The sequence below is a fragment of the Lucilia sericata genome, unplaced genomic scaffold, assembly GCF_015586225.1.
Source record: "Lucilia sericata isolate MDLA Ls3-8-SP2 unplaced genomic scaffold, ASM1558622v1 Contig002118F_arrow, whole genome shotgun sequence".
NCBI classification, from domain to species: Eukaryota; Metazoa; Arthropoda; class Insecta; order Diptera; family Calliphoridae; genus Lucilia; species Lucilia sericata.
In genome coordinates, this window is record NW_023995966.1 from 12590 (window position 1) to 19670 (window position 7081).

Consider the following 7081-nt stretch of genomic DNA (forward strand, 5'->3'; position numbering starts at 1 on the left):
CTAGTTCAGTTCTAGTTCAGTTCTAGTTCAGTTCTAGTTCAGTTCTAGTTCAGTTCTAGTCAGTTTCTAGTTCAGTTCTAGTTTAGTTCTATTTCAGTTCTAGTTCAGTTCTAGTTCAGTTCTAGTTCAGTTCTAGTTCAGTTCTAGTTCAGTTCTAGTTCAGTTCTAGTTCAGTTCTAGTTCGTTCTAGTTCAGTTCTAGTTCAGTTCTAGTTCAGTTCTAGTTCAGTTCTAGTTCAGTTCTAGTTCAGTTCTAGTTCAGTTCTAGTTCAGTTCAGTTCTAGTTCAGTTCTAGTTCAGTTCTAGTTCAGTTCTAGTTCAGTTCTAGTTCAGTTCTAGTTCAGTTCTAGTTCAGTTCTAGTTCAGTTCTAGTTCAGTTCTAGTTCAGTTCTAGTTCAGTTCTAGTTCAATTTGTTCAGTTCTAGTTCAGTTCTAGTTCAGTTCTAGTTCAGTTCTAGTTCAGATCCAGTTCAGTTTCTAGTTCAGTTCTAGTTCATTCTAGTTCAGTTCTAGTTCAGTTCTAGTTCAGTTCTAGTTCATTCTAGTTCAGTTCTAGTTCAGTTCTAGTTCAGTTCTAGTTCAGTTCTAGTTCTAGTTCTAGTTCAGTTCTAGTTCAGTTCTAGTTCAGTTCTAGTTCAGTTCTAGTTCAGTTCTAGTTCAGTTCTAGTTCTAGTTCAGTTCTAGTTCAGTTCTAGTTCAGTTCTAGTTCTGTTCAGTTCTAGTTCAGTTCTAGTTCAGTTCTAGTTCAGTTCTAGTTCAGTTCTAGTTCAGTTCTAGTTCATTCTAGTTCAGTTCTAGTTCAGTTTCTAGTTCAGTTCTAGTTCAGTTCTAGTTCAGTTCTAGTTCAGTTCTAGTTCAGTTCTAGTTCAGTTCTAGTTCAGTTCTAGTTCAGTTCTAGTTCAGTTCTAGTTCAGTTCTAGTTTCATTTCTAGTTCAGTTCAGTTCTAGTTCAGTTCTAGTTCAGTTCTAGTTCAGTTCAGTTCTAGTTCAGTTCTAGTTCAGTTCTAGTTCAGCTCTAGTTCAGTTCTAGTTCAATCTAGTTCAGTTCTAGTTCAGTTCTAGTTCAGTTCAGTTCTAGTTCAGTTCTAGTTCAGTTCTAGTTCAGTTCTAGTTCAGTTCTAGTTCAGTTCTAGTTCATTCTAGTTCAGTTCTAGTTCAGTTCTAGTTCAGTTCTAGTTCAGTTCTAGTTCAGTTTCTAGTTCAGTTCTAGTTCAGTTCTAGTTCAGTTCTAGTTCAGTTCTAGTTCAGAGTTCTAGTTCAGTTCTAGTTCAGTTCTAGTTCAGTTCTAGTTCAGTTCTAGTTCAGTTCTAGTTCAGTTCTAGTTCAGTTTTAGTTCAGTTCTAGTTCAGTTTAGTTCAGTTCTAGTCAGTTCTAGTTCAGTTCTAGTTCAGTTCTAGTTCAGTTCTAGTTCAGTTCTAGTTCAGTTCTAGTTCAGTTCTAGTTCAGTTCTAGTTCAGTTCTAGTTCAGTTCTAGTTCAGTTCTAGTTCAGTTCTAGTTCAGTTCTAGTTCAGTTCTAGTTCAGTTCTAGTTCAGTTTCTAGTTCATCTAGTTCTTTCTAGTTCAGTTCTAGTTCAGTTCTAGTTCAGTTTCTAGTTCAGTTCTAGTTCAGTTCTAGTTCAGTTCTAGTTCAGTTCTAGTTCAGTTCTAGTTCAGTTCTAGTTCAGTTCTAGTTCAGTTCTAGTTCAGTTCTAGTTCAGTTCTAGTTCAGTTCTAGTTCAGTTCTAGTTCAGTTCTAGTTCAGTTCTAGTTCAGTTCTAGTTCAGTTCTAGTTCAGTTCTAGTTCAGTTCTAGTTCAGTTCTAGTTCAGATCCAGTTCAGTTCTAGTTCAGTTCTAGTTCAGTTCTAGTTCAGTTCTAGTTCAGTTCTAGTTCAGTTCTAGTTCAGTTCTAGTTCAGTTCTAGTTCAGTTCTAGTTCAGTTCTAGTTCAGTTCTAGTTCAGTTCTAGTTCAGTTCTAGTTCAGTTCTAGTTCAGTTCTAGTTCAGTTCTAGTTCAGTTCTAGTTCAGTTCTAGTTCAGTTCTAGTTCTAGTTCAGTTCTAGTTCAGTTCTAGTTCTAGTTCAGTTCTAGTTCAGTTCTAGTTCATTTAGTTCAGTTCTAGTTCAGTTCTAGTTCAGTTCTAGTTCAGTTCTAGTTCAGTTCTAGTTCAGTTCTAGTTCAGTTCTAGTCAGTTCTAGTAGTTCAGTTCTAGTTCGTTCTAGTTCAGTTCTAGTTCAGTTCTAGTTCAGTTTCTAGTTCAGTTCTAGTTCAGTTCTAGTTCAGTTCTAGTTCAGTTCTAGTTCAGTTCTAGTTCAGTTCAGTTCTTCAGTTCTAGTTCAGTTCTAGTTCAGTCAGTTCTAGTTCAGTTCTAGTTCAGTTCTAGTTCAGTTCTAGTTCAGTTCTAGTTCAGTTCTAGTTCAGTTCTAGTTCAGTTCAGTTCAGTTCAGTTCTAGTTCAGTTCTAGTTCAGTTCTAGTTCAGTTCTAGTTCAGTTCTAGTTCAGTTCTAGTTCAGTTCTAGTTCAGTTCTAGTTCAGTTCTAGTTCAGTTCTAGTTCAGTTCTAGTTCAGTTCTAGTTCAGTTCTAGTTCAGTTCTAGTTCAGTTCTAGTTCAGTTCTAGTTCAGTTCTAGTTCAGTTCTAGTTCAGTTCTAGTTCAGTTCTAGTTCAGTTCTAGTTCAGTTCTAGTTCAGTTCTAGTTCAGTTCTAGTTCAGTTCTAGTTCAGTTCTAGTTCAGTTCTAGTTCAGTTCTAGTTCAGTTCTAGTTCAGTTCTAGTTCAGTTCTAGTTCAGTTCTAGTTCAGTTCTAGTTCAGTTCTAGTTCAGTTCTAGTTCAGTTCTAGTTCAGTTCTAGTTCAGTTCTAGTTCAGTTCAAGGTCAGTTCATATTCATTTTAGTGAAAATTTTGATGTACTTGTCCTTGAATGCTCTTTTTGTTTAGAAGTGTTTAGTAGTTGTATTTTTTTAGCAATAATAATTATTTTATTTAAAGAAATCTAAGCATTAATAATAACTCCAAATAAACAATTTTATTTTAATTTTCCCGCTTTTTCTTAACAACCCAATTGATTGGTTAGAGTCAAAGGATCCAAAGAAATATTATTCTTTATCAAAACATTCATTGACTTCTCTATGGTATCACTTGCAGGCAAACGTTGGCGAGTCAATATCCATACATATGCTAAAATAAAAAAATAAAAAAAAAAAAATATATATATCTTTTTAATTAAAATATCACCAGAACTTACTGTTATGTTGTCCATTTAAAGGTTCGCAAGAGTAGACTACACTGTAGTACAATAGTCAGTATCGAGAACCCAATAATTGCTACGAACATTGTAAGCTGGACTAACAGGAAATTGAACTAACAGTTTGCATTGGAAGTAACATGGCGGAACCTTTAATTTCTTCAACGGCACCAGAGCTAAAAGAAAATATTTGTAATTGAAAACAATCCTTAATTATATTTTTTATTTTTACTAAACTCGGTTTTCACAAAAAATATTTTTTGTTTTTGCACAAAATCTTGTTTTCGCCAAAAACATAAGACTATATTTCCAATAGAATTTCAATTTTACGCTCAAAATTAATTTTATAGCAAAAAGAAATCAAATTTTAATAAAAATCTAAATTGTCTCCTTCAACTTACGTTCCATTAACTAGAGAATTTGTTACAGAAACAGCACCATCATCCTGGAGTCCATATTCTGCCTTAATGCAAACACCATCGGCCTCAAAAGGCATAGGATATTTAGCATACTCATACCAAGTACCTAAATACCTGGCTACATCAAAGTCGGGTAAACGTCGACATCAGAAGGACAATTGCCAGACTGGCAAACTTGAGCCTGAGTATATGAGACGAAAATGCCGAAAACAAAGAAACAAGCTAATATTTTGGAGACAAACATTTTTTAACTTTTTACTTCTTTAGCAGTTATGAACTATTATCTATTCGTTTATTGGTCTGTAGCTTTTATAGGAAAAATAATGTGAAACATTGTAGATAAAATTATTTTTTTTGCAATTTCTGTAAGTATTTGTATTGATGTTTTTTTTTAATTTTAAATACATAATGTTCGTCTGGCAAAATTGTAGCATTATTTATCTTTTTGAATTTTTTACATATTTTAAGTATGTTTTACATTTCTTGACAGAAAATTATGCTACATAATAGCTACACACAGCGAAAAACCATGATTAAAATGAACTAGAACTGAACTAAAACTGAACTAGAACTGAACTAGAACTGAACTAGAACTGAACTATAACTGAACTAGAACTAGAACTGAACTAGAACTAGAACTGAACTAGAACTGAACTAGAACTGAACTAGAACTGAACTAGAACTGAACTAGAACTGACTAGAACTGAACTAGAACTGAACTAGAACTGAACTAGAACTGAACTAGAACTGAACTAGAACTGAACTAGAACTGACTAGAACTGAACTAGAACTGAACTAGAACTGAACTAGAACTGAACTAGAACTGAACTAGAACTGAACTAGAACTGAACTAGAACTGAACTAGAACTGACTAGAACTGAACTAGAACTGAACTAGAACTGAACTAGAACTGAACTAGAACTGAACTAGAACTGAACTAGAACTGAACTAGAACTGAACTAGAACTGAACTGAACTGAGAACTGAACTAGAACTGAACTAGAACTGAACTAGAACTGAACTAGAACTGAACTAGAACTGAACTAGAACTGAACTAGAACTGAAATAGAACTGAAATAGAACTGAACTAGAACTGAACTAGAACTGAACTAGAACTGAACTAGAACTGAACTAGAACTGAACTAGAACTGAACTAGAACTGAACTAGAACTGAACTAGAACTGACTAGAACTGAACTAGAACTGAACTAGAACTGAACTAGAACTGAACTAGAACTGAACTAGAACGAACTAGAACTGAACTAGAACTGAACTAGAACTGAACTAGAACTGAACTAGAACTGAACTAGAACTGAACTAGAACTGAACTAGAACTGAACTAGAACTGAACTAGAATGAACTAGAACTGAACTAGAACTGAACTAGAACTGAACTAGAACTGAACTAGAACTGAACTAGAACTGAACTAGAACTGAACTAGAACTGAACTAGAACTGAACTAGAACTGAACTAGAACTGAACTAGAACTGAACTAGAACTGAACTAGAACTGAACTAGAACTGAACTAGAACTGAACTAGAACTGAACTAAACTGAACTAGAACTGAACTAGAACTGAACTAGAACTGAACTAGAACTGAACTAGAACTGAACTAGAACTGAACTAGAACTGAACTAGAACTGAACTAGAACTGAACTAGAACTGAACTAGAACTGAACTAGAACTGAACTAGAACTGAACTAGAACTGAACTAGAACTGAACTAGAACTGAACTAGAACTGAACTAGAACTGAACTAGAACTGAACTAGAACTGAACTAGAACTGAACTAGAACTGACTAGAACTGAACTAGAACTGAACTAGAACTGAACTAGAACTGAACTAGAACTGAACTAGAACTGAACTAGAACTGAACTAGAACTGAACTAGAACTGAACTAGAACTGAACTAGAACTGAACTAGATAACTAAACTGAACTGAACTAGAACTGAACTAGAACTGAACTAGACTGAACTAGAACTGAACTAGAACTGAACTAGAACTGAACTAGAACTGAACTAGAACTGAACTAGAACTGAACTAGAACTGAACTAGAACTGAACTAGAACTGAACTAGAACTGAACTAGAACTGAACTAGAACTGAACTAGAACTGAACTAGAACTGAACTAGAACTGAACTAGAACTGAACTAGAACTGAACTAGAACTGAACTGAAACTGAACTAGAACTGAACTAGAACTGAACTAGAACTGAACTAGAACTGAACTAGAACTGAACTAGAACTGAACTAAACTGAACTAGAACTGAACTAGAACTGAACTAGAACTGAACTAGAACTGAACTAGAACTGAACTAGAACTGAACTAAACTGACTAGAACTGAACTAGAACTGAACTAGAACTGAACTAGAACTGAACTAGAACTGACTGAACAGAACTAGAACTGAACTAGAACTGAACTAGAACTGAACTAGAACTGAACTAGAACTAGAACTGAACTAGAACTAGAACTGAAACTGAATAGAACTGAACTAGAACTGAACTAGAACTGAACTAGAACTGAACTAGAACTGAACTAGAACTGAACTAGAACTGAACTAGAACTGAACTAGAACTGAAATAGAAACTGAACTAGAACTGAACTAGAACTGAACTAGAACTGAAAGAACTGAAATAGAACTGAACTAGAACTGAACTAGAACAGAACTAGAACTGAACTAGAACTGAACTAGAACTGAACTAGAACTGAACTAGAACTGAACTAGAACTAGAATGAACTAGAACTAGAACTGAACTAGAACTGAACTAGAACTGAACTAGAACTGAACTAGAACTGAACTAGAACTGAACTAGAACTGAAAACTAGAACGAACTAGAACTGAACTAGAACTGAACTAGAACTGAACTAGAACTGAACTAGAACTGAACTAGAACTGAACTAGAACTGAACTAGAACTGAACTAGAACTGAACTAGAATGAACTAGAACTGAACTAGAACTGAACTAGAACTGAACGAACTGAACTAGAACTGAACTAGAACTGAACTAGAACTGAACTAGAACTGAACTAGAACTGAACTAGAAGAACTAGAACTGAACTAGAACTGAACTAGAACTGAACTAGAACTGAACTAGAACTGAACTAGAACTGAACTAGAACTGAACTAGAACTGAACTAGAACTGAACTAGAACTGAACTAGAACTGAACTAGAACTGAACTAGAACTGAACTAGAACTGAACTAGAACTGAACTAGAACTGAACTAGAACTGAACTAGAACTGAACTAGAACTGAACTAGAACTGAACTAGAACTGAACTAGAACTGAACTAGAACTGAACTAGAACTGAACTAGAACTGAACTAGAACTGAACTAGAACTGAACTAGAACTGAACTAGAACTGAACTAGAACTGAACTAGAACTGAACTAGAACTGAACTAGAACTGAACTAGAACTGAACTAGAACTGAACTGAAACTGAAC

At 34.7% G+C, this 7081-nt stretch overlaps 1 pseudogene; it reads right to left on the reverse strand.

The window, feature by feature from the left end:
- Positions 1-2946: 2946 nt before the first annotated feature.
- On the reverse strand, positions 2947-3911 carry LOC119613434 (annotated as a pseudogene).
- Between the last annotated feature and the right edge of the window lie 3170 nt (positions 3912-7081).